This window comes from Heteronotia binoei, chromosome 17, assembly GCF_032191835.1.
Source record: "Heteronotia binoei isolate CCM8104 ecotype False Entrance Well chromosome 17, APGP_CSIRO_Hbin_v1, whole genome shotgun sequence".
Lineage (NCBI taxonomy): Eukaryota > Metazoa > Chordata > Lepidosauria > Squamata > Gekkonidae > Heteronotia > Heteronotia binoei.
In genome coordinates, this window is record NC_083239.1 from 24,133,015 (window position 1) to 24,160,514 (window position 27,500).

The 27,500-nt window shown below is 47.6% G+C and overlaps 1 pseudogene; it reads left to right on the top strand.

The window, feature by feature from the left end:
• Positions 1–261: 261 nt before the first annotated feature.
• Positions 262–26,194, top strand: LOC132585746 (rho-related GTP-binding protein RhoC-like; annotated as a pseudogene).
• Positions 26,195–27,500: the final 1,306 nt, after the last annotated feature.

Below are 27,500 nucleotides of genomic sequence, written 5' to 3' on the forward strand. Positions count from 1 at the left end.
CAAGGTGTCTGTTACAGGGAGAGGAAGGGAAAGGAGGTTGTAAGCTGCTCTGAGACTCTGAGAGAAGGGCTGGTATAAACCCAATCTCTTTGTCTAAAAAAATAAATAAAATGGTGGCATTCAACAATAACCTTAAAAACAAATGAATAAAGACTACCAGCAAGCCCAAGGAGTGAGTCTGAGTTCGCCACTTGGTCCTTTCAGTTGCTTATTCAGGACAAAGCCTCAGCAGTCCAACACCACACTAAGCTATGCTAAACTATGGCAGCCATTAGAAAAAAGCTAGTGATTGTGGGAGACAGTGCCTGTGGGAAGACCTGCCTCCTTATTGTGTTCAGCAAGGACCAGTTCTTAGAGGTCTAACTGTCTTTGAAAACTGCATCACTGACATTGAAGTAGATGGAAAGCAGGTGTAGCTGGCACCTTTGGGACACAGCTGGGCAGGAAGACTGTGGCTGGCTGAGGCCCCTCTCTTACCCAGACACTGATGTTATCCTGATGTGTTTTTCCACTGACAGTCCAGACAGTTTAGAGAACATACCAGAGAAATGGACACCAGAAGTGAAACATTTTTGACTAAATGTGCCCATCATCCTTGTGGGAAACAAGAAGGACTTGTGGAATGATGACCACACCCACAGAGAGTTAGCAAGGATAAAACAGGAGCCAGTGAAACCAGAGGAAGGGAGATACATGGCAAACAGAATCAATGCTTTTGGTTTGTAGAAGGCTACCAGTCAGCATAGTATAAAATCACACACAAAGCCAATGTGCAGCCACATGCACCCCAGGTTCAAAACAACATGTTTCAAAATAAGAATGAACCTGGGACAAATATAGTCACACATTGGCACCTAGAGGCTGGACAGATTGTCTGTGATCAAATGGGGTTACGTACCTGGAAATTATCAATTTGTAGACTATAAAGAAGATTCTTTGGCTTTATATCACTGGACTTTGGTTTGAACTCATAGAGGATGGACTGTGACTTTGAATAATGTTTAATACTGTTATACCATTGAATTATAGTTCTGGAGTTAATTGTTGCACAGTGTTTTCCGCTGTTTTTCTCATCTTTGACACTGTGGTTTCCCTTGTTTTCATTGTAAACCTCCAGATGGCGATGGCTGGCGATCTCTTGCTATTACAACTGATCACCAGGTGAAATATATCAATTTACCTGGAGAAAATAGCTGCCTTGGAAGGTGGACTCTATGCAATTATACCCCATTAAAGTCTCTCCCCTCCCCAAACACCATCCTCATCAGGACCCAACCCCCAAATCTCCAGATATTTCCCAACCTGGAGCTGGAATCCCTATGCCTGCCCCATTGAGGGCTTGGACAGCTGGATCTGCAGCAGCCACAGTTGTACCTGCTCCAGAAGGGTCACCAGGTTTCCCCAGCTGCTGGTGGGAGCAGGTGGGTAGGGTTGCCAGCTTCAGGTAGGGAACCTCCTGCACATTTTGGAGCCTGGGGAAGACCTCAGTGGGTTCTAATACCGCAGAGTCCACCCTCCAAAGCAGCCATTTTCTCCAAAGGAACTGATCTCTGTAGTCAGGAGATGAGCTGCAGTCCTGAGGGATCCCCAGGTCCCACTTGGAGGCTGACACCCCGAAGGGGAACTGTGTCTGCAATGGCCACAATTGTACCTGCTCCAACTAAGGCTTGAGCAGCTAGCTTCCTGAAATAGCTCGCACTCAGCACCTCACAGGGTGTAGAGCCGCTCCTTTCTTCTCCCCAGCAGGGAGTGATTCCAGGGCCCCATCCTGGATTTTTGCCAAGGGTCCCAGCATCACTAAGCCTGCCCCTGACTGCTTTGATTCACCACCCTGTCAGCACAGTTTGTTTGTAACTATAATCCAGAACTATAATTCAATGGTACAGCAGTATTAAACATTATTCAAATTCACAGTCCATTAATCTCTAAGAGTTTGTAACTGGGGAGATTCATCCAGGAGTAAGTTTGTCCCAGCTTGTTCAAGGCCTTCAAGTTTATCACCAGAAACTTTCGTCTTGTGCTCAGAAGAGAACCGGAAGCCGGTGCGGTTCTTTTAAGACAGGAGAGATGTGTTCTTGATAATGAGGGCCTGTCAACAGTCTTGCCACAGTGTTCTGCACCAGCTAAAGCTTCCAAGCGGCCTTCAAAGGCAAGCCCCTCATAGAACAGAACACATTTGCAGGAGCTCAGTCTGGATGTGATCAGAGCATGGCTAACCTTAGCCAGATTTTGTTTTTGCAAGAAAAGCCACAGCTTGCTCTCCAACTGGAGTTGGCAAAGGCACTGTATACCATAGAGGGAGCATGCAGACACATGAAGCCACAAGCCACCTTATCTTGAATCAGACCCTTGGTCCATCAAGGTCCGTATTGTCTATTCAGACTGGCAGCCAGGCTCTCTGTCTTCTCAGCAGAGAAGTCTTTCCATCACCTATCTCCTGGTCCTTTTGAACTGCTGGGGATTGAACCTGAGACTTTCTGCATGCAAAGCAGATTCTCTACCATTGAGCCATGGTCTCTCTCCTCTGTCTGTAAACTCAGATCTAATAGGACTCTCAAACAATGAGTCCAACCAATCTTAGAATTATGAAGAACTCCAGGAGAATCTCTCTAAATTTGGTGCATGGGGACTGTTAGTGCGAAGCTTAACAAAAATGTTGCCTCACTGTGCCTCAGCTGTGAAATACTTTTTTCAGTTCTGGTTGCCGTATGTCCAAAAAGTTATTGCAGAGTGCGGAAAAGTGCAGAAAATGACAAACCAAGGAGTTGAAGTACCTTTCCTACTAGGCTGTTATATTTTCAGTCTATAGCTCACTTGTCTTCTATTTCCCTGCTTAAAGTGGAAATTACCCACCCCAAGGTGATATTTATTGACTGAAAACAATTGTATCCTGCCTTATCTCCTCAGACTCAAGGCAGCACCTCAGTTGCAAGAACATAAATTATAGCACTCCAGTGAATAAAATCAAGAAAATGTAAACATATTAAAATACACAAAATACAAATGTCAAAATACACATTTCAAAAGATTGAAAATATGCATAAAACACACAGGATCAGCAAACTGGTGTCACATCTACCAGGAAAATGCACCCACAACCAAATGCTCTCTGGAACAAGACTACTTCACATGTCTTTGTAAATGTGAAAAGTGAAGATGCCCTCCTCATGCATTGCGGCAGGCCTTTCCAAAGGATTGGGCCCACCACAGAAAAGGCCCAGGATTTCACAGTGGCTATACACTAGGATTGCCAACTCAGGGTTGGGAAATTCCTGGAGATTTTGTGGATGGAGCCTAAGGAAGGCATGATTTGGGGAGTAGAGAGGCTTCAGTTGAGTATACTACTATACAGTCCCCCTTCCAAAGTAGCCATTTTCTCCAAGTTAACTGATCTCTGTTGCCTGGAAATCAACTGTAATCTTAGGAGATCTCCAGAAACCCCCTGGTGGTTAGCAATCTTAGCCATACAGACAGTACAAAGGGATGTGGATTAAAGGCTCTCAGCTGTGAAGGCTTTAAAGCATTTTGAATTTGGCCTCAAATCAAATAGATAGCCATTGAAACAGAGACCTCAAGGGTGTGACTTTCAATATTTTTCATGATTCTTAACTACTTTGTACATGAAGTTTGTGCCTTCATCTGCAAAAATCATCTAAGCTAAGAAATGATACTCTGTAGTTTCCAGGTTATGGGGATGGCTCCTATGCTTGTAATGCCCAGGGCAGGCATCCCTCAACACATGTGCAGACAGCAGCACCTCATATCATTTTGTTTGCTGCTAGGGTTGCCAACATCAAGGTGGGGCCTGGAGATCTTCCATCAGATGATCTCCAGACAACAGAGATTAGTTCCCCTGGAGATGCCAGCCTCCAGGTCATAGATCCAGAGGAGTTAGCTGTGTTTTCTGTTGCTGCAAATTAATAAAGAGCCCAGTAGCACCTTTATGACTAACAAAATTTTATTACATCATAAGTTTTTGAGAAACGCAGCTCTCTTTGTCAGGAGGGATCTGGGGATCCCCTGGAATTACAGCTCCTCTCCAGACATCAGACATCAGTTCCCCTGGAGAAAAGGGATGCTTTGGAAGGTGGATTCTATGGCACTACACTCCATTGAGGTCTCTGTCCTCCCCAGGCTCCACCCCCAAACTTTCAGGAGTTTTCCAGCCTGGATCTGGCAACCCTAACACCTCATCCCCTGCCAGTGGCCAGGGAAGACCTGGCAATCTTCTATGACATTATGCCTCACTGAGGTCCTTTCCCTGTCTTTCCCAAGCTCCATTTCCACAATCTTGTTACTCAGGGACAGAACTCCACCCAAGGAAGCAAGACACTGATAAGCCAGTTGGTGCTGGCAGTGTGAGAGGAAGCCGCAGGCATTAATCACCTCACAGACCTACACAGCCATTGGTTAAGTCCAAGGCAAATACTTGCTACTCTGGCAAGCATCACTGGGGCTTGGCTTGCTCCAAACATGGCTCCAACTTCTTATGAAGCATCTGGGTATCACAGAGCCTCCTGGGCTACTGCCATAGATCAGGGCATCTGGATCACAGACAACTGTGCCTCTAGGCCTGTCTGGCAGCCATCCTCTCAAAGGTCTCAGAATCACCACACTGCTGACACCCATATAGGAGCAGTGCCCCCTGCAGGTCACTTTAACCACAGTGACTTCTTGTTTATGAGGAACTCCAAAGGGATCTGTTGAGGCTGGGTGAGTGGGCGTCAACGTGGCAGATGCGGTTCAATGTAGCCAAGTGCAAAGTAATGCACATTGGGGCCAAGAATCCCAGCTACAAATACAAGTTGATGGGGTGTGAACTGGCGGAGACTGACCAAGAGAGAGATCTTGGGGTCGTGGTAGATAACTCACTGAAAATGTCAAGACAGTGTGCGTTTGCAATAAAAAAGGCCAACGCCATGCTGGGAATTATTAGGAAGGGAATTGAAAACAAATCAGCCAGTATCATAATGCCCCTGTATAAATCGATGGTGTGGTCTTATTTGGAGCACTGTGAGCAGTTCTGGTTGCCGCACCTCAAAAAGGATATATAGCATTGGAGAAAGTCCAGAAAAGGGCAACTAGAATGATTAAAGGGCTGGAACACTTTCCCTATGAAGAAAGGCTGAAACGCTTGGGACTCTTTAGCTTGGAGAAACATCGACAGCGGGGGTGACATGATAGAGGTTTACAAGATAATGCATGGGATGGAGAAAGTGGAGAAAAAAGTACTTTTCTCCCTTTCTCACAATACAAGAACTCGTGGGCATTCGATGAAATTGCTGAGCAGACAGGTTAAAACGGATAAAAGGAAGTACTTCTTCACCATGTGGAATTCACTGCCACAGGAGGTGGTGGCGGCCACAAGCATAGCCACCTTCAAGAGGGGTTTAGATAAAAATATGGAGCAGAGGCCCATCAGTGGCTATTAGCCACAGTGTGCGTGTGGGCATTTTCACACTCACGTTCAGCCGGCGCGACCCCACTCTTCACCGCGCAGGATCTGCGCGGATTTCGCACTAAATGCCGCGGAGCAGCCTTTTGCGCCGGAAACTCCCGGCGCAAAAGCCGCTCAAACGTAAACCGCCAAAAAGCAGTTTCCGTTTGCGCGGCTTTTGCGATGGGAGTTTCCGGCTCTTCCGGCTGCTCCGCGGCATTTAGTGCGAAATCCGCGCAGATCCTGTGCGGTGAAGAGGGGGGTCGCGCCGGCTGAACGTGAGTGCGAAAACGCCCTGTGTATGTATATATATATATAAAAAAATTTGCCACTGTGTGACACAGAGTGTTGGACTGGATGGGCCATTGGCCTGATCTAACATGGCTTCTCTTATGTTCTTATGTTCTTGTTCTGTCCATCCCCAGCAGTAACGGAAATGAGGCACACAGACTCTGGATCATCTGGTCTCCACTGGCACATAGGCAGCTGCTGCCGTGCCTGTGACATCCGTTCCAACATCTGGGCAGTGCGTCACTGCCACATCTGCTCTTGTTCTCATGCTTGGAGCAGCTGCTGCCTTACCAACTCTACCCGCTGAGTTTCAGGCCCCTCTGCTGAGGTGAGGTGGACCTCCATGGCACTTGCGTTCATGAGGTTGTTGGGCGACAGGCAAGAGCAGTCAAAGGCAGTAGAGAAAGAGGAAGACCCAACATGAGATGGGTGGACTCCATAAAGGAAGCCATAGCCTTCCGTTTGCAAGACCTGAGCAAGGCTGTCAATGACAGGACATTTTGGAAGTGGTTAATTCATAAGATCGCCATGCATCAGAAGTGACTTGATAGCACATAACACATTGGCAACAGGGGCCCATGAAAAACCTCCCATGGCCCAATAAAGAGACCTAAGATGTTCATATTTGTACAGCATATGGTTTTTTCAGGGCTTCAGCCAATCCGTTCCATCCCTGAAGGTGCTCAAGGCAGTGATGTCCTTCTTTCCTGACCACTAGAACTCGCTCTAGGGAATTTCCTTAAGGGGGGTCCCTTTGTTGCTGTTGTGTATGTGGACTCATGCTTATGTTCCTTTACCAGTGTTCCTGTCTGGCTCACTGGAACCCTGAGGACTGAGCTTGGGGACTCAAGAACAATGGGCAGTAGGATACAAATCCCTGCTGCCCTGGTCCAATCAGAAGCCCCTGCTGGTTCAAACGATCCAATGGCATTCTAGTGCAGGAACCCAGGACTGTATAAAGTTGGCCCCATTGGCCCCATTTAGCAGTCTTCTAGTTTACTCAATAAAGAGCTATGATCACTGCAACCTCGTCTCCTCCGTGCATTGAACCCACAATATTATAGTTGCCTTTTCCCCGGCCAGAGGCTTTCTCCTCCTTTGGGGCTTCTGCTCTCCTCTCCTCTTTCATCCTTGCTTTCTACTGCATTCTCCCCCTCTGACCTTCTCCTCACAGCAGTCTGCCCCCCCAATCTTTTTTTGGGTTCTCATCCTCTTTCTGGTGCCCCCTCTAGGGTTGCCAATCTCCAGGTCAGGCCTGATGATCTCCCAGAATTACAGCTGATCTCCAGACTACAGATATTAGTTCCTCAAAAGAAAAGGCAGCTTTGGAGGGTAAACTCTATGGTGTTATGCTCTATAAGACCCCTCCCCTCCCCAGGTTCCACCCTCAAATCTCAAAGACAGGGGTGGCCAAACTTGCTTAAAGTAAGACCCACATAGAATAAACATCAGATGTTTGAGAGTGGGAAGGAAGGAAATAGATGAGGAGGAAGGTGATAGAGATGGAAAGAAAGCAACTTTAACTTTAAATGCATTATCCAAGCCACCGGTTGGCTTGACTTGGAGAGGGGACTTAAAGAGACAAATGCCTTCTCCAAGCTGGCTAACAGGATGATGGAGACTTCAGGAGCCACACAATATATGTGAAACAGCCACAGTTTGGCCATCTCTGCTCTAGGATTTCCCAACTTGGAATTGGCAGCCCTGCCCCCTTGTCTTGTTCTTCCTCCATCTTCTCCAATCCCTTTGCTTTCTCTGTTGCCTTTGTCGTGCCACCCCATGGGGAGCTGTATAGAGTCAATGCTTGCCCCTGCCCCCAGTTGTGGTCAGTTGTGCAGTCCTCTTTGGCCCACACACCTGGCCTGTGGCCTCCTGCTTCTCCATTGCTGGTGCTGCTCCCCATACACCTTCTCACTGCTGCTAGCAGCCAGGTGTTCTCTTTGTTGGCTCCTCCTCACACAGAATGACTAGTCAATATCACATTCTCCTTGTTAGTGAGGTTTCCAGTTGATGAGTCTTGTGGCTGACAAGAAACACATGGGTGTGCTTTTGTTTGTTTTTCTTCACCACATCTGTTGCAATGAGAGTTCGTTCGTTCTCTCCCCCCCCCCCCTTTTTTTGTTCCCCCGCACCATTCAATTAACATTTTATGGACATATTGTATGATCAAAAAAATACTCAAATGCTATTTTTAATTTATGGCCTAGAAAGTAAAAGCACAGTCTTTCCTACAATACAGAAGAGGGTTTGTGCGTGAACCCCTTGTAGATATAACTGGAAGCATCAGCCCTGGTTGCTCAGAGACTAACACTCAGAGTCTGAAGAATAAATTTGAGTCTAATGGCACTTTTAAGACCAACAATTCTGGGTATGTTTTCATGTGTATGCACACTTCATCAGATATTCATTAGATATCAGCAATTGTTGGAGTAAGTGTGATGAGATTTATAACTAAGTGTGAAGAGTAAAACAAAATATTGGCAAAAAACAGTAGCTTGGACAAAGCAGTAATGTGAAACAGGAATACAGACCGGTTATGCCTGTAGGTGATGTTGGTACTTTGAACTGTTGTTGAAGTATCCTCTGCATACTTTGAGCAAATCTGGATTTATCAATTTTTTGCCATTAGTAAAGAAATTAGATTTACAAATTTTTCTGGTGAAACTATTCTTTATTGAAATTGCAAGAAAGAACATTTGAATATAGGCATATAGTGCACGGAGCTGTTGCTTTTTTCCTAACCTTCAGGAAGAGCCTGGAGATCTCCCAGAATTACAGATGATTTAGAGGCTACAGAGATCAGTTTCCCAGGAAAACATGGTTGCTTTGGTGGCTGGATGCTATGGGATTATACTCCATGGAGATCCCTCCCCCTCTCCAAGCCCCACCCTCCCCAGACTCTACACCAAATCCCCATGGATTTCCCAACCCAGAGCTGGCAACCCCACAGCAGTTTGGGTTTGCAATCATTTCAGTTCCATCTGCCCATGACGTCCTCTAGGGTCAGCGATGTGGACATCCCATTTGGGATCACATACCTCCAAGCCCCAGATCCCCAACCCTGTAGCTCCTTGAAATCATCCTGAAGCCCTAATTAGCAATGGGTGTGGCCCAGTTTTTCAAAGGTTAAGGTTAATTGGAATGGATTCTCTTGTTTAGATGCTTTGTGGGTTTCGTGATTCCCGTTATTGCCATATGAAATCACTTGCAGGTGGCTCAGCTCTCTGCTGGAGGAGATGCTGGGGGGTGCGCATTGGAACTGTAGCAGATGTGAGCTAATTGGAAGCAACACAGCAGCTGCAGCAAGTGCGGGATGCTTGAGCGGGGCAGGAAGTGCAGCCAGGAGGAATCGGCAGTGCCGGAGCCTTCTCTGCACTTAAAGGATAGAATCAGGACACAGGTGCCAAACAGGAAAGGCGAATGACAGGCGTCAACCTCTTGCTCCTTCCTCCTCTTTTGGCACTCTTTTCCCTGACACTTTTACTTATTTTACGCCTAAATACTTAAACATATGTTTTCCTAACATCTGTTCAAAATGGCTTACAACTAGAAAGAAAAGCCACTATGGTGTAGTGGTTAGAGCAAGGGTCCCCAACACTTCCAGCGTCACCAGTCTGTTCCCTATAGGGTTTTGGCAGGGACTGGGAGGCTGCTCCAAAGATCCAGAAGTGGGGCTGTATGGGCCTCAGGTGCATCTAGTAATCACATCATTGTGGCCGGGACACATCACAGGGAAGTCCATGAACAAGGCAAACGCACCCCAGGTGGGTGCCTACATGTGCATGCACACTGTTCCATGACCTGTGGAACTGTGGTGACCGTTAGCCAAATTGCCCTCAAGAAAGATATAGGGGAATTGTTTAGGTGAGTAAAGACAGCAAGTGATATGAGGTCGATAACCTGTGTATACAGGAGTCAGTCCTCCAAAGGAGCCCCTTTAAATAATGAGATTTTATACTAAAAATAGGTTTTTATTAGAAAAATCACTCATGCTTACAAGAAGCACAATTATCAGCAATCACACAGATCAAGGAAAATAGGTAAGAAAATTGATAGGGACATATAGGGATAACACAGACAGGGCAATACTATACCTATCAATGATAAAAGTGTTTTTAGAATGTGGGCAGGGTCAGGTGAGGTTTCTGCTTAGTGAGGCTTCTAACTGGCTGCTGGAGACTTGATTGGCTATGCAGATTTTTTTTTTTTTTAAATGCTGCTTTGGCAGCAGCTGCCACCACAGCACAAGGATCTTCAATCTGTGACTGAAAGGTAAGCCAGAGCAAGCATTATGTAGACGGTTCTACCTCCTGCAGCAGCCATTTTGTGGCTGCACCCACCATGCTGTGCCTGAATTCCAAAGGTGCCTGCAGGCTCAAAAAGACTGGGGACCAATAGTTCCTCTAAGCTGTGGAGTCTTGTGAGCAAAAATTGTTCTTTGTGAGCTACAAGCTTTCAAGTTGTGAGCTACTGCATAACATATCTTGCTCTGGGGCCATTTTTCCTGAGCTAAAAATGTGTGAACCAGAGGCTAAAAAACTGTGAGCTAGTTCACACTTAACTCAGCTTAGTGGGAACACTGCTGGGGACCCCTGATCTATGCAGACAGAATTGGACCAGAGAGGTTATTTTAAGGGGGCAACATCTGTTGTACCTAAAAGCTCAGGACACCAGATTTCCCTATCAGCTGGAAGAGGATGCAGGTCAGAAACCGTTTATACTAAGACACTACTGGGTCCCACCAGGGCTGGCCCTCGTTGTAATATGCCTAACTCTCACTGCCGCCCACCTGCCCACCAGCGATAGTGGACAAGTTACTAGGATTATGGGAAGGGTTTAAATGTTTCCAAAGTAAACACTTTCCCCTTTTTTGATTCAACCAGGAACAGATGTCCAAACCAGCCAAATGAATTGGAAACATCTGAAACTACTTGCCGCAATGGAGTACAATAAATATGCCTTTCATCATAACCCTTGCGAGATACTCGAGCGGGGGCTATCTTGAGTATGGCCCAGGGGACTAGACTATGGCTGCCAAAGAGGCCTGTTGATAAAGTCATCTCTGGGGTGGGGGGAACGACTAAGAAGTGAAAATGGCCTCATCACGGCCCTGTGTGTGTGCTCCTCATCAGGTATGTTGGAGCCCAGAGTTACCAGCCTCCAGGTGGGGACTGGAGTTCTCCTGGAATTACAATTGAAACAGCAGCTTTGGAAGGCAGACTGTGGTTTACCATAGAGTCTAGGAAAAACACAAATCCTAGAGTGACATCACTTCTCCACAGAGCTCCCTTCCCACCACAGACTCTTCCCTCTTTAGGCACCATCCCCAAATCTCCAGGAGTTTCCCAATATGTACTTGAACTCCATAATGCAGCCTGCTAGCCTGGAGGAAGGGCTATCTCCAAAAGAGTGGTATGACATTGATTAGGAAGCAAGACATTAAATATACTGTCTTTCAAGTGCTCTAGTGAAAATAGTCTTACGGCCCTACCTTGGTGGACTTTTTGTATAGGGTTGCCAATCCCCAGGTGGGGGCAGGGGATCCCCTGGTTTGGAGGCCCTCCCCCCGCTTCAGGGTCATCAGAAAGCGGGGGGAGGGGAGGGTAATGTCTGCTGGGAACTCTGTTATTCCCTAGGGAGATTTATTCCCATAGAAAATAATGGAGAATTGATCCGCGGGTATCTGGGGCTCGGGGGGGGGGGCTGTTTTTTGAGGTAGAGGCACCAAATTTTCTGTCTAGCATCTAGTGCCTCTCCCCAAAATACCCCCAAGTTTCAAAAAGATTGGACCAGGGGGTCCAATTCTAGGAGCCCCAAAATAAGGTGCCCCTATCCTTCATTATTTCCTATGGAAGGAAGGCATTGAAAAGGTGTGCCGCCCCTTTAAATGTGATGGTCAGAACTCCCTTTGGAGTTCAATTATTCTTGTCACAGCCTTGATCTTGGCTCCACCCCCAAAGCCCCCAGATATTTCTTAAATTGGATTTGGCAACCCTATTTTTGTATAATCTCCAGCTAACAGCTGGGGCAGGGTCCAATCTGCCATTTGCAGCAGCCATACTGCAAAGATCAGTTTCCCAGGGAGAAATGGCTGCTTCAGAGAAGGGGCTGTTGACATCATAATCTTGCTGAGCTTCCTCCCCAAGAAAGAAGAGCTTGAGTTCCACCTGGGGAGGGGGGAATAGGGGCACAGCTTCTGTAAGGCAAAGTTCTCTTCACTTTGGGGTTCTAAGTGGGCGAGTAGTCACAGGAGGGCAAAGTTTCCCTTCCACAAATCAACACTGTAACCAGGCAGACCTAAGGTTAAATTAAGGCATGCCAACTTGCTCATGGCAACCCCATAAAATCCCACTTCATAGTTCTCAGAGCAGTCAACGGGGAAACTCATGAACACAGCACAGGGTTGCCAACCTCCAGGTACTGGCTGAAGATCTCCCACGATCACAACTGATCTCCAGGTGACAAATATCAGTTCACCTGGAGAATATGGCTGCTTTGGAAGTGGAGCCTATGGCATCATGCCCCAAATCCTGCCCTCCTCAGGCTCCACCCACAAAATCTTCAGGCATTTCCCACACCACAGCTAGGATCCTGGCACTCCCTCCCACCCATCTGCTGGCTCCCAGGGCCACATTGCCTGCCATATAGTCTGGCAGTCTGAAGACTCTGTGGTTAGCTCAGCAGATGCACAATCAGGGCTAGGAAAACAGTTTTCAATGTGGTTGGAGTAACAGCTAAGGTTGCCATCCTCCAGGTGTAGCCTAGAGATTCCCCAGTATTCCCTGATCTCTGGATGACACAGGTTGGTTTCCCTAGAGAAAAATGGCTGCTTTAGGGGGTGGACTCTGGCATTATACCCCACGGAGTTCCATCTGCTGCCCAAACCCCACCACCCCCAGGATCTACCACAAATATCTCCAAGTATTTCCCAGTTTGGATCTGGCAACTGTAGAACAGCCCCCTCCATCTCTTAATCCCCTGCCCTTTATGTCAGCCAGTTATTCTTGCCCCCTTTTCATTTGCTAGGGTTGCCAGCTCCCCACTGGCCACCAGTGGAGGATGGGGGAGGAGGGTTGCCAGATCCAACTTGGGAAACTCGGGGGAAGAAGGCTGGGGAGGAAAGGGAACTCAGTAGGGTACAATGCCATACAGCCTACCCTCTAGGGTTGCCTAGTCCAATTCAAGAAATAGCTGGGGACTTTGGGGGTGGAGCCAGGAGCAAGAGTGTGAAAAGCATAACTGAACTCCAAAGGGAGTTCTGGTCATCACATTTAAAGGGACCGCACATCTTTTAAACGCCTTCCCTCCATTGGAAATAATGAAGGATAGGGGCACCTTCTTTAGAAGCTCATAGAATTGGACCCCCTGGTCCAATCTATTTGAAACTTGGAGGGTATTTCAAGGAGATGCTATGGTGCAAATTTGGTGCCTCTGCCTCAAAAGACAGCTCCCCAGAGTCCCAGATATCCAAGGGTCAATTCTCCATTATACCCTATGGGAATCGGTCTCCATAGGGAATAATGGAGTGCCCAGCAGACATTTCCCACCCCTCTCCCCACTTTCTGATGACCCTGAAGTGGGGGGAAGGCCTCCAAACTGGGGGATCCCCTGCCCCCACCTGGGGATTGGGAACCCTACTACCCTCCAAATCATCCAGTGTCTCCAGGGGAACTCGTCTCTGTAGTCTGGAGAGGAGATGTGCTTCCAGGGGATGCCCAGGTCCCACCTTTGCTCAGAGGCCTGTTTTGCCCTGGGCCAAATACGGGAAGATAAACCTAAAGGAGAGGCCCCTTCTGGGGCACGCCCCATGCCCTGACATTTAGGAAGGCAGGCGGCTGCTGCTCTTCTGGCAGGGAGGCCTCTGTGCCTGGCGGGAGAGTGATGAGATCAGTTTTGTGGGAAGCACAAGCTTTGTTTTCAACTTCAGTGGAAGAGGCAGCTGCATAAGCACGGACTGGATCTGAGGCTGACTTTCTCATTTAAAAGGAAATAGTTGGGAAGCTGCCCTCTCCCTCCTCTTGCCAGGGTGGTTAGGGTTTCATAAAGGCAGGGCAGTAATCACTTACAAATGTACCTATAATTTTTTACATTTGTTTCCATTCAGGAGTCGCGAGCTGTCCTCAAAAATTTGAGGTCTCCACCGTGCAACCGTCCTCCCCTCCAATTGCTGAGCTCATTTGGGCACCCAGAAATTAACCTTGCCAGAAAGCCAGTCTCTCTCTCCTTATTGTAATGGTCTCGTGTGGCTGCTACATGTACTTGTTTGCAGCTGGCTTTGTTGGTGTGCCACACTCAGGCCATTCCAAGTGTTTCTGTTGTTTGTGACCCTTCCCAGGAACTAGGATTGTTGACTTCCAGGTGGGGCTTGGAGATCTCCTGGAATCAGCACACACATCTCCAGGCAACAAAGATCAGTTCCTCTGCAGAATATAGCTGCTTTAGAAGATGGACTCTATTGAATCATACTCCATTGAGGCCCCTTCCCTCTCCAAACCCTGCCCCACCCTTCCCAGGCTCCACAAAAATCTCCAGGTATTTCCCAACCCAGAGCTGGCAGCCCTACCAGGAACTGACTAGTCACTGCAGGAGAAAATGCTGTTTGAGACGCAAATTGAAGCTGGCTCCTTTCCTCGATAAGATTGCCAGCCTCAGCTTGGGAAATTTTGGGGTGATTTGTGGTGGGTGGTTAGGGTGGTTCCTGGGAAGGAGAGAGGGTGATGAGGGGAGAGATGAGATGTTATTTTAGGACTTCCATTTCTCCTAGACTCTATGGCAGCAGTTCCCATGAGCTGACCCACGAGTCCAGGTTTAGTTGGTATGGTGACCCAAGAGTCCAAATTTACTTTGTATGGTGACTCATCCAAGGTCAGCCCAAGGTATTTTGGCACCCTAGGCAAACTATGACTTTGGTACCCATCTAGTTCAGCATTCCATTTTCTACAGTGGTTAAACCAGATGTTTTGGAGAAACCAACAAACATTGCACAAAGGGCACAGCTGCCCCCACTATGAACCTGATGTGAGTGACATTCTGACATGCACAGTGTTTGCATGTGGAGGTTACATTCCAGGCTTTGACCACCCTCTCCTTCTCCATTACTCCCTCTAATCTCCCCTGAGAACGCAAGAAACTAGTAACCACCAGGACATGTTTGTTTACTTGATCAACAAGCATATGCCATGAAGAAAAAAAAATACCAACTAATGCATGACATGGAAGATCCTGTTTCCAGAGTCAGATCTTAGTTTCTGAAACACAAAAGAGAGCAATGCAAAGGGTAGGACCAGCTGTTAGAGAGGGATGGTCTGTGACCCACTTTCCGAGGCTTTGCTACCCACGTTTGTGTCCTGATCCAAAGGTTGGAAAACACTGCTCTATGGTATAGTATGGCATATCACAGGGAGTGGCCAAGCTAGCTAAACGTAAGAACCACATGGAATAAATGTCAGATGTCTAAGAGCCACAAGACATGAACACCAGATGTTTGAGAGCTGCAAGACAGGAAGGCAGGCAAATAGACGGGGGGAGGTGGAGGTGGAAAGAAAACAACTTTAACCTCAAATGCATTTTCCAAGCTTCCTACTGGCTTGGCTTGAACATTTAAAATGATTTAAAGAGAAAAATGCTTTCCCCAAGTTGGCTAATGGGGCTTCAAGAGCCACACAAGATGTGTGAAAGACCACATGTCATCCTGAGCTGCAGTTTGGCCACTCTTTGTATATCCAGTACTAACCAGGGCTCACCCTGCTTACTTTCTTAGCTCTGATGAGATCATGCTAGCCTGAGCAGTCCAGATCAGGCAGTAGTTTCTAGGACAGCAAAGAGGAAGATCAAACAAAGATCAAAACAGCATCACAGCCTTCTGACTTCCTCGTCCAAAGCTGAGTAAGTGAAGGCCACAGTGCCCTTGGCACAAAGAGCAGTGGTAGTGAGGTTACAGGCAAGAGGCATAGCGTTCCACTTAAAAGAACGCTGCAATTTCATGCAATTCAATAGTCTGGAAAATAAGGTCTTCGTTGGCCTGGTCCCTCCCCACCCACCCCGTAACTAATAAACTGTCAAGTGATGCAGCTTCATTTGTTTAGAATCTGAGGGCTGCAAGGGTGCCAGATCTCCTGTGTTTTCATCCTTCTCCAGAACCAGCAGAAAGCAGGAGGGATGCCTGCATCTGACCTTCACTGCTAGTACAGAGAGAGGAGGCAGGGCATCTGAACTTGGAGCAGAGCTTGAGCAGCGAGGTCCAGGAGGCAGAGACACATGAGGGCAGGAAGCCTTGAGGCCTGCCAGGAGGAAACAATTTTATTGTTAGCCAGTAGCTGAAATAAGCTCAGGGCTTTTTTTGAGCAGGAACACAGTTCTGCCTGACTTGGTGTCAGGGGGTGTGGCCTAATATGCAAATGAGTTCTGGGCTTTTTCTACCAAAAGAGCACTGAATAAGCTCATATCTCAGCTGCTAAGCAGAGTTGGCCCTGGTTAGTCTTTGGATGGGAGACCACCAAACAACATCAGGATAGACCACAGCCAATCACCTCTGTTTGTCCCTTGCCTTGAAAACCTCATAAGTTGACTGCGACTAGATGGCATTTTCCATCACATTTGCAGAGGGCTTTAGAGGTTTTAGTTTGCCCTGATCTGGATAGTCCAGATAGGGTTGTCAGGTTCCCCCCACCCCCTAGCTACCTGCGGGGAATGGGAAGGTAGGGTTGCCAGATACAGCTTGGGAAACTCCTGGAGATTAGGGGATGGAACCTGTTATGTCTTGAACATAAGCTGATGTACCGCATGGCGATCGCTACAGAGGCGACCCTAAGGGTCCCCGGATGTAGCTCACCAGACGCCCCGCCCATCAAGATCTGTGGTGGGAAGTTTGACGGACCAGGATTGGACTGGTCAGACTGGGGGGGCAGTTCCGGGGAATGTATATAAGCGGGACCCGGCCCGCGTGTTACCTCTCTGTAATGTACCACTGAATAAAGCATGTTGCCTTCCAACCGTCTCGCAACTCAGTACATTACAGTGGTGACGAGGATGGAATCCTAGCCAGGTAACTCCCGAAGAGGACCTTCACGGAGCTGGCTGGAGACGGAGAAGGCAAGCCGTCCAGGGAGACGGAAGCACCCACTGCTGCAGCCACCATGGCTAACCTGAGCGGAGCAACGGGTTACCTCGAAGAGTTCAACCCCGCTAAACCGGAGAGGTGAGAGACCTACATGGAGTGGGTCGATGGCTACCTTCGAGTAAACATGATAACGAACGACAGCCGGAAAAGAGACATGCTCCTGAGCGTCTGCAGAGAGGCCACATTCAAGATCGCCAAGGGTCTCTCGGTCCCCGCGAGACTCACGGAGACGACGTATGAGGAGATAGTCCGACTCCTCACGGGGCACTTCTTGCCTCAGCCCTCAATCATTGCCCGCTGATTCCTCTTCCACAAGAGGGACCAAGAGACGGGTGAGACGGCAGCCAAATACCTAGCCTCTCTTCACCAAATAGCGGGAAACTGTAGCTTCGACAAGCTAGAGGAGGCCCTGAGGGACCGTTTCGCCTGGGGCCTGAGGGACGAAAGACTACAGCAGAAGCTCTTCGCAAAGGAAGAACTCACCCTCCAGGGCACCTTCAACGAGGCCACTAAAGCCTTCCACTACCCGAGGGCAGAAGCCGTCCACCAGGAGGAGATGGCGCAGAGCCACCCAGAGGAGGAGGAGACGCACCAGCTACACCGCCCACCAGGGACGGGACCGAGAGCGACCCAGCGGCCACGAGCGACAGAGAAACCAACCATCACCAAGTGCGCAAGCTGCGGAGACCCGCACGAGTGTCGGGACTGCCCCTATCGAAACGTGGACTGCAGGAACTGTGGGAAATTGGGCCACATTGCGCGGGCTTGCAGGGCCAAGGTTGGCCGCAGACGCCAGTCCATCAACCAAGATTCGACCGAGGACTACTTGACCGCCTCGACCAGCCTGCAGGTAATGAACTTGCCCAGCAATACCCCCGAAAAGGTCAAGGTATCGATCAGGATCGAGGGAAGCCCCTGCCTGATGGAACTGGACTCGGGCTCCTCCATCTCCATAATTTTGGAAGCATCCCTAAGAAAACTGTGCCCACGTGGCCGGCCTAGGCTGCAACCGGCTGGTTTCATGCTACGGGACTTCCAAAAGAACCCCGTACAGATCCTGGGATGGGCCACAGTGAGGGTGGAGTTTAAGAGCTTTAGGGGGAAATTGGATATACTGGTGGTAAAACGCCAGCTCACCACACTGCCGGGCCTGGCCTGGTTTCGACTGTTGGGAATTCAGATCGTGGGGATGCAGCAGCTGGGGACACAAGGGTTTGAGCATGTGTGTAGGGAATTTCCAGAGGTGTTTGATGGGGCCCTAGGGTGCTACAAGGGTCCTCCCATATCCTTACCCCTCGACCCCCACGTGCGGCCGATACGGCTAAAGGCCAGGCGGGTTCCGTTCGCTCTGAAGCCTAAAATCGAAGCAGAGCTGGACCGCCTCACTGCCCATAGGAGGCCGTGGTCTAGGTTACACATTGACTTTGTGGGGCCATTCCAGGGCCAAACATTCTTCATTCTGGTGGACGCTTACACCAAATGGCTGGAGGTGATCCCCGTAGCCTCCACCTCAACGGCGGCGGCAGTCCGAGCATTGCGCAGGGTCCTTTGCACACACGGGATTCCTGACACCGTCGTCTCTGATAATGGGACCGCGTTCACCTCCCGGGAATTCCAGGAGTTCTTGCAGAGATACCTAATAAAACACATACGGTCTGCCCCTTCCATCCGGCCACCAACGGCCAAGCAGAGCGGATGGTACGCACCACTAAAGAGGCCCTGGGACGCATTGTACAGGGGGACTGGGACCACCGCCTGGCCACCTTCCTATTTGACAATAGAATCACCCCCAACCCAGTCACAGGGGTGAGCCCAGCAGAGTTGCTAATGGGAAGGAAGCTGATCACAAGGTTGGACCGGTTGCATCCTGATCTCTGCAGCTCTCCAGAGATCAGGGAAGCGGCTAGGGGGTTCTTTCCGGGGGATCTGGTATTTTTTTAGGAAAATTGCAGTCACAGCATGCTTGCCCTGTATATGGCACATGTTTTTTTTTGTTTGTTTGTTTTTAAAATCCTGCCCCCAGGGCCAATTTCAAGGAGAGCCAGTTTGGTGTAGTGGTTAAGTGTGCGGACTCTTATCTGGGAGAACCGGTTTGATTCCCCACTCCTCCACCTGCACCTGCTGAAATGGCCTTGGGTCAGCCATAGCTCTGGCAGAGGTTGTCCTTGAAAGGGCAGCTGCTGTGAGAGCCCTCTCAGTCCCACCCACCTCACAGGGTGTCTGTTGTGGGAGAGGAAGGTAAAGGAGATTGTGAGCCGCTCTGATACTCTTCATCTATCATCGTCTTCATATCATATCATCTTCATCTATCATCATCTTCATATCATATCATCTTCATCTATCATCTTCATCTATCTTCTTTACACCAGTCCCTGCAGCCAAGATTGACCCCTCCAATACCAACACAGCAGGGCTTCTAAAAATCAGTAATTGCTAGATTAAAGGTAAAGGTAGACCCCTGTGAAAGCACCAGTCATTTCCAACTCTGGGGTGACGTCCCATCATGATGTTTTCACGGCAGACTTTTTACGGGGTGGTTTGCATTGCCTTCCCCACTTGTCTATACTTCCCCCCCCAGCAAGCTGGGTACTCATTTTATTGATCAGAAGGATGGAAGACTGAGTCAACCTTGAGCCGGTTATCTGAACCCAACTTCCACCGGGATCAAACTCAGTTCTTGAGCAGAGCCTGGACTGCAGTACTGCAGCTTTACCCCTCTGTGCCCCAGGGCTTCTAAAAATCAGTAATTGCTAGATTAGTTCCCTAGTAACCTAGACTAGCTTGAACTTGTCAGAGCTCAGACGCTAAGCAGGGTCAGCCCTGGTTAGTACTTGGATACACCAAGGAAGTCCAGAGTTGCTCCGCTGTGGCAGCCAATGCCAAACCACCTCTGCTCATCTCTTGCCTTGAAAACTCCATGAGAGGTCACTGTAAATCAGTTGTGATTTGACAGTGCTTAACTATTATATTTGCTAGATTGCTGTAGAGTTATAACAGTTGGAAGTGAAGGCTTTATAACATGCCTATAACTTTTGGAAGTGAAAAATATTTCAACATCTGTTTGCAGCCAGCACTGCAGTGCTGGAGTGGGGTGGGTGGAATTAGAATTAGCAAGGTGGACAGGTTAAATCATTCTGTCTGCTTTCCACTTGTCTGTTCTACTGTTATTCCTTTGTTACCTATTTCTTAATCTTAGGGGTTTCCTTCTTTCCAGCTGCTACTGCTCCTCCTTCTCCTCTTCTCTCTCTCCCCACATCCCATCACCAAGAGGACAACACATGCTCTGGACATCTCTCTGTATCTCCTAATTAGACAGGTAATTAGAAGGCCCCCCTCACCTATCACTGTACGGGTTTCTTTACCAGCAAAGAATATCCTCTCCTTTCTTCAAGCCTCATGTGGACTGTATCTTAAGGCAGCCTCCCCTCCCTTTGCACACAGCCAGCTCAAGCTAACAATAAACATCTGTTGTTACCATCTACTAGTTTGAATTCCTTGGCTTTCTTTCTTTCTTTTTTTTAAAGTAAGTCTCTCACCATCTCACAGTTGCTGACACATAAGGGGATATCTTTGCAAGGAAGAGGCTTACTGTGTGTGTGAAAGCCACAATTTTGAATGCCACTACTGGTATATGTGTTCATTATTGTATTATTTTTAGTTTGCAGTCACTGAACGTTGTATGAATACCCATATTGATTTTGGTCTGAACTGGATTTTTGTGAGTATGGAATGGTCATGAGCATAATCATGTACTTGATTGGGAACATGAATATTATGAGTATTGTGTATTTATTTATGTTTTATAGTGAATTGACTTGTATGGAGCACCCCTTGCATGGTGTGAACGAAGCAGGAATTTCAAGTCGACCCCCTGCACAACAGGACTCCTAATTTTGTTAGTTATATTTTTATATTATCAATATTATTTAATTATTTGGTCACTATAACAGTGTGGTTGTGTATATTTTTTCAGTCTATGAGTGACCTCTCTCCATATTTATCACCTTCAGGTGGTGACTGAAGATCTCCTGGGATTACAAGTGATCTCCAGGCAACAGAGATCAATTCCCTTGGAGAAAATGGCTAATTTGGAAGGTGGACTCTATGACATTGTACCCCATTAAAGTCCTTCCCCTTCCCAAACCCCACCCTCTTCAGGCTCCATCTCCAGAATCTCCAGGTATTTCCCAAGCTGGAGGCTAGTAACCCTACTCCAAAATGTCCACTCATTAACAGCCTTGCTCAAGTCTTGCAAACTGAGGTCTGTGGTTTCCTTGATTGAATTAGAGTTGCCAAGTCCAATGCAAGAAATCTCTGGGGACTTTGGGGGAGGAGCCAGGAGCAAAGGTGTGACATGCATAATTGAACTCCAAAGGGAGTTCTAGCCATCACATTTAAAGGGACCACACACCTTTTAAATGCCTTCCCTCCACTGGAAATAATGATGGGCAAGGGCACCTTCTTTGGGGGCTATTAGAATTGGACCTCGTAGTCCAATCTTTTTGAAACTCGGAGGGTGTTTTGAGGACAGTCATCAGATTGCTATGCTGCAATTTTGGTGCCTCTACCTTAAAAAAACAGCTCCTCCAGATCTCTTCCAACACATTTCAAATGAATAGCAATCATTTACTTTTTTTTTTTTTTAAGGACCCTCCCAGTCCTCCACTGGTACACAGTGGGGGAATGGCAGGTAATGGAGGCAATCATGTAAAAAATGCCCATGTGGACACTCCATTGGCAGGGCAAATGCTTCTGTGTTTGTGGTGGTGATAACAAGCACCCACGCCAAAAAATATTGGGCCCAAATTAATATTTGGTGCCAGAAAATTTTTAAAATAAGACTCCCGCATACACCTGAATTTTACCTATTGGGTGTGGTAAAGGAAAGTCTCCCCAAATTAGAGAAAAAACTCTTGGTACATGTTGCTACCGTGGCGAGAATTCTATATGCCAGGTATTGGAAGGTTGTGAAAATTCCAGAAAGAGATGAATTTGTGCAAAAGTTATTAGAGGTAGCAGAGCTAGATATGCTAACAATGAAATTAAGAGGACAGTCTTATTCGGCTTGTAAAAAGATTTGGAACCCGCTGTATCTATGGATAAAAAGTATGGGAATTGAAATGAGGAATCTGAATCTATGTTTTGGTGGTTCCCCATAAGCTCTTGGTGATGGGGGGGGAAATGGTGGTGGGGGGTGTTGAACTGCGATTTATTGTTGTGATAATTTGTTACTGCAAGTAATTTTTGTACTGTTAACAAGCTTTAATAAATTGCTTAAAATTGAAAAAAAGAAAAAAAAAACAAGCAACCAAAAAAATCATCTGTGTGTGTGAGGGTGAAACCCTGGCTTATGCCCTCTTCTGCTAATGCAGGGCTTTTTTTGAGCAGGAACACAGTTCTGGCTGGCTTGGCATCAAGGGATGTGGCCTAATATGTAAATGAGTCCCTGCTGGGCTTTTCCGACAAATATCTCTGTGTGAAACAATGGTGATGTCAGGGGTGTGGTCTAATGTGCAAATAAGTTCCTGCTGGGCTTTTTCTACAAAAAAAGCCCTGTGCTAATGTATGAATTGGAGCAGCTCCAGCCAGCAGAAGATCTGTTCGTTTCATCACTGCATGAATGTAGCATGATAGTAGGAGACCACAGCCTGGAACCTCCTCTGGGTAGAAACAGAGTAGCTCTCTGTGAGTGAGACAGTCCACTACTGTGCACACTCTGGGGAACAGCTCTGCCGTTGCCGAACAGCCAGCCAGAGAAGCTATGATTTGCAAAATTATCAAAAAGCCCCAGGAGTACCACTTTCTCTTCCCCTCTTCACTCTTGCTACTCTGTCTAATTCCCAAAGGGAGAAAAGAGACAATCTTCATCCAGGGAGATATCTTTGTAGGCAGAGGCAGTGGATGCTGCTCAGGATGCCAGGAGAGGCCAGAGACATCCTGGTCCAAACTGCTCTCCAGAATGCTGCTGACTTCATAAAACCTGGACCGATTCCCCACTAGCCTTATGCTGCTCTCATGCTCCTCTTCTCTGTGGGGCTTCCGTCAGATTTCACACTATCTCCCCCAGGGCTGCAACTTGCTTCGCCTTTTTCAGGCAGCAAACAGAAACCATTTTTAGAGGATTTTGTTTGCTGCGTGAAAGAGGCGGAGCTAGTTGTAGCCCCAGGGCAGATAGTGTGAAATCCGACAGAAGCCCATGGAGAAAAGAAGAGTGAGAGTGGCATAAGGCTAGTGGAGAATCGGTCCTGTTGTCTTCACCTGCTGACAGTTGGGCTTGTTATTTATTACTCCGGAAGAATGCTTTGACCTTTTTTTTTTTAAAGGATGAACCTGCCAACTTTGGCATCTGTTCGTTGGCTCTAGGGTAGCCAACTCTGGGTTGGGAAATTCCTGGAGATTTGGGGGTGGAGCTGGGGAGGCCATGGTTTGGGGACCCTCAGTGGAATATGAAGCCATAGTTTCCACCCTATGAAGCAGCCATTTTCTACAGGGGAAAAGATCTCTGTAGTCTGAAGATCAGTTGTAATTCTGGGAGATCTCCAGGCCCCAGACAACTTGTAGAACTGCCAAAGATAGAATTTGTCTCCAGGCTGCAGAGCAAGCTGTGCCTTTAAGTTTAGTACACCCTGCAATGCTGGGTGCAAAGATGGCTCACCTCAGAATGATTTACTTGAGGTGGGAATTCTGACTGACTTCAGGAGGCAACTGTGGAAGCTGTTCAGAGTGGTGCAGACAGAGCTAAGGGTGATGGTACCTAGAGCCACTTTCGTTTGGGCAGAGGCCATACAGTCTCCCAAAGCAAACTCTTGTCTTCAAGTAGGCATGTGTTTGTCATATACCACCCATTGTCAAGGAGCACAGGTCGGCCACCAGGAATGACTACAGAGCAGCAGTGCTTCTAAAAGTTCCACATCCCTAACAACTGACTTTATTCTCATAACAGTTCTGTGCATGTCCTTTTTTGTAGAAAAAGCCCAGCAGGAACTCATTTTCATATTAGGCCATACCCCCTGACATCACCATTGTTTAGCATAGGTCTTTTAAAAGAAAAGGCCCAGCAGAAACTCATTTGCATATTGGGCCACACCCCCTGATGCCAAGCCAGCTGGAACTGTGTTCCTGTGTATTCCTGCTCAAAAAAAAGCCCTGGTTCTGTGAGGGAGAGTGACTCACCTGAGGAAGGATTTGAACAGGGCTGGCCCTAGGGCATCTGGCACCCTAGCTCCCCGCTTCCCTGCCAGCAAAGCCAGAGGGCAGGGAGGGAATGTGCGCTGGCGTGGCAAAGTGCAGAGAAGCCGTGTACCCCTACTTGCCATCACTCCACCTTCTGGAAACAAAAGTTCCAATCTGCCCCCCTGGCCTGCACCCTAGGCAGCCTCCTAGGTCTGCCTAGTGGATGAGCCACTTCTGGGTTTGAATGTCGCTCTCCAGAGAACAAATCCAGTTTGCCTGCCAGTACCTTACATTGGGTTTAACAACAGTGGAAACAGTGCCTGAATCAGCTGGTTCTTTTCTAGTTGTGCCTGAGCATTCCATTGGAGCTTTGAGCATTGCTGATTGGACCTTAGAAGATTAAAGGGCAGAGGAAAGATTTTACATCTTGATGAATTGCCCATATTGTATCTCAAGAATATGTGACAGCACTTACTCCTTGGAGAGCCAGTTTGGTGTAGTGGTTAAGTGTGCAGACTCTTATCTGGGAGAACCGGGTTTGATTCCCCACTCCTCCACTTGCACCTGCTGGAATGGCCTTGAGTCAGCCATAGCTCTGGCAGAAGTTGACCTTGAAAGGGCAGCTGCTGTGAGAGCCCTCTCCCACCCCACCCACCTCACAGGGTGTCTGTTGTGGGGGAGGAAGGTAAAAGAGATTGTGAGCCGCTCTGAGACTCTTCGGAGTGGAGGGCGGGATATAAATCCAATATCTTCTTCTTCTTCCTTGGGTGAACATCTCAGTGTAAGGTCCATTCTGTGTATGATTCGTTTTATGTATACCTTTATTTAATGGAATGCTCAGTTTGAATTATATGACTGAGGAAGGCTTATTACCAAAACCCACTTGGCATTGGGTCTTGCATATGTACCTTTGAACCTGTATTTATGACTGGGCATTTGTCTTTCTATTGGAATCAGGTGCTTATATGCTCAATCATAGATATTGGAAGATGAAGAAGATATTGGATTATTATTGAAGATATCATAGGACTGTTGTTTTTAAATGATGTTTTAGCACCCGTGATGGCATTATTAAATTAGAGATTTTGTACATTTGCATTACATGCACAGCTATATTTGACTTTCTTTGCTTAAAAGTTTTTGAGCATTGTGATAAACCAGTTGCGGTTGATGTTGCAGGTGTAAGTAAACAAGCCTTGGTCTGTCCGGCCTCTTCTCTGGCCCCCTCCAAGGAAGGCAGCCTCCCTATTCACTGTGCTCTCTGGCCAGGCAGTTTCAACAAGCAGGGCTGCCAAGTCCTCCATGGGATGGGAGGAGGGTTGCCAGGAAGACTCCTGGAGATTTGGGAGTGGAGTCTGGGGATGACAAGGGTATAATGGTGGGTGTAATGACATAAGTCCACCCTCCAAATCATCAGGGGAATTAATCTCTGTAATCTGGAGATGAGCTAGAATTTGGGGGATCCTTGGGTCTGACCTAGAGGTTGGCATCCCTATTTTATAGCAGGGACATTGGTACAAACAGAAGAGGGGAGGGGCCATGACTCAGTGGTGGAGCCTCTGCTTGGCAGGCAGAAAGTCCTGGGTTCAGTCCCTGGCATATCCAGCAATGTTCCCTTTAAACTGCAGAGTCTTGTGAGCATAAATTCTACTTTGTGAACTGCTGGCCTTAAAGTTGTGAGCTGCTGCATAAATTAGTGTGCTCTGGGGTCATCCTTCCTGAGCTGAGACAAAAATGTGTGAGTTGGAGGCTAAAAATCTGTGAGCTAGCTCACACTAACTCAGCTTAGAGGGCACACTGATATCCAGTTAAAAATATATCAGGCAATTGGTGATGTGAAAGACCTCTGCCTGATATCCTGGAGAGCTGTTTCCGAGTACACAATACCAACCTTGATGGACCAAAGGTCTGATTCAGTACACTTCATGTGTGTCCAGTGGCTGAGAGCACAAACTGTTCAGGGCTTTTGTGGCCCAAAACAATACCTTCTGCCTTGGAAGCTATGACTAGCCACCAGGGCTGACTATGCAGCAGCAGTGTGTATCCCCACTGGTCTTTGTTTCTCTGTCTTGCCCATGCAGCGTAGGAGCTCCCTGAACGGCAGGTCTGTCCTCTATGAGTCGCTCCAGGACAGCGATAACTGTTGGTTTTGTGGAAGAGGGTTTGCTCTGTAACATCTGGGTGCCACAGTTGTCCTACCGTAGCACAGAGCTCCTTGACTGTCTCTGGACTCAGCAGTCCTAGGAGACATTGTTGCCAAAGGCAGATCCTTCAGAGAAATCCCTTTGAGTCCTTTCCAAGAAGCCTGGCGAATCAAATGTGGAACAGATTAAGCATGTAAATGAGGGACTGATTTATCTCCTCCTCACATGAAATCTCCTTCCAGTGCCCCCAAATTACTGGATTATTTATAAACTTTAAACCTCCTAAATTAAATATGTGGGAAAACACACATATGTGGGGTGTTTTTTCCTCCCCACAACATAATATTAAAATCTTAATGCAAACCATGTTGTTTCAAAGGGAATGGAAATCAATCCTGGAGCAAGCGCATGCAAAAAGCATTTCTGTGCTAGATGAGCCCCACCCCCCTGCAATTCCTATGCAATGGCTCAGACTTCTTTGATGGGGTGCAAAGGGCGAGGGTGTAGGGCTGCCACCAGCTCGAAGTTGGGAAATTCCTGGGGATTTGCAGCTAGAGCCTGGGGAGGGCAGAGTTTGGGGAAGGGAGGGCTCAGGGAGGTATGATGCCACTGCAGGGGTTGCATTCCCCAGTTGGGGGCAAGGGGATCCCCTGGTTTTTCAGGTTCTTTCTGAAAAAGAGGGGAGTAATCTGGCCCCCAAATGCCACATGCTGACATCACACAGAAGTGACATCATCCTGTTGGTAATGTGACACTCTGTTTTTTGGACAAAACTCTATGGTTTGAAGAAAGAGGAGGAAGAAGGAAGAAGACAACGATATTGGATTTATACCCTGCCTTCATTCAGAGCAATTTACAATCTCCTTCCTCTCCCCACAACAGATACCCTGTGGGGTAGGTGGGACTGAGAGGGCTCTTTCAAGAGCTGCTCCTGAGAGAACAACTTTGTCTGGTGCTCTGCCTGTGGATAGAAGCAGCATGACATTAAAAGGGTTGTGGACAAAATAACTGACAGTGGTTGCCAGCTACCAGTGGTGGATGGAGATCTCGTGGGATTACAATTGATCTCAAGATGACAGAGATCAATACACCAGGAGAAAATGGTCAGTTTGTTGGTTTTATGTTGTAAGCCACCCTGAGCCCGCCTCGGTGGGGTAGGGCGGGATATAAATCGAATTAAATAAATAAATAAATAAATAAATAGTTTGGAAGGTGGGCTCTATGGCATTATCCCTCATTGAAGCCCCTCCCTTCTCCAAACCCCAACTCTTCAGGCCCCAACCCCCAAATCTCCAGATGTTTCCCACTATGGAGCTGGTAACTCCATATTGTACAT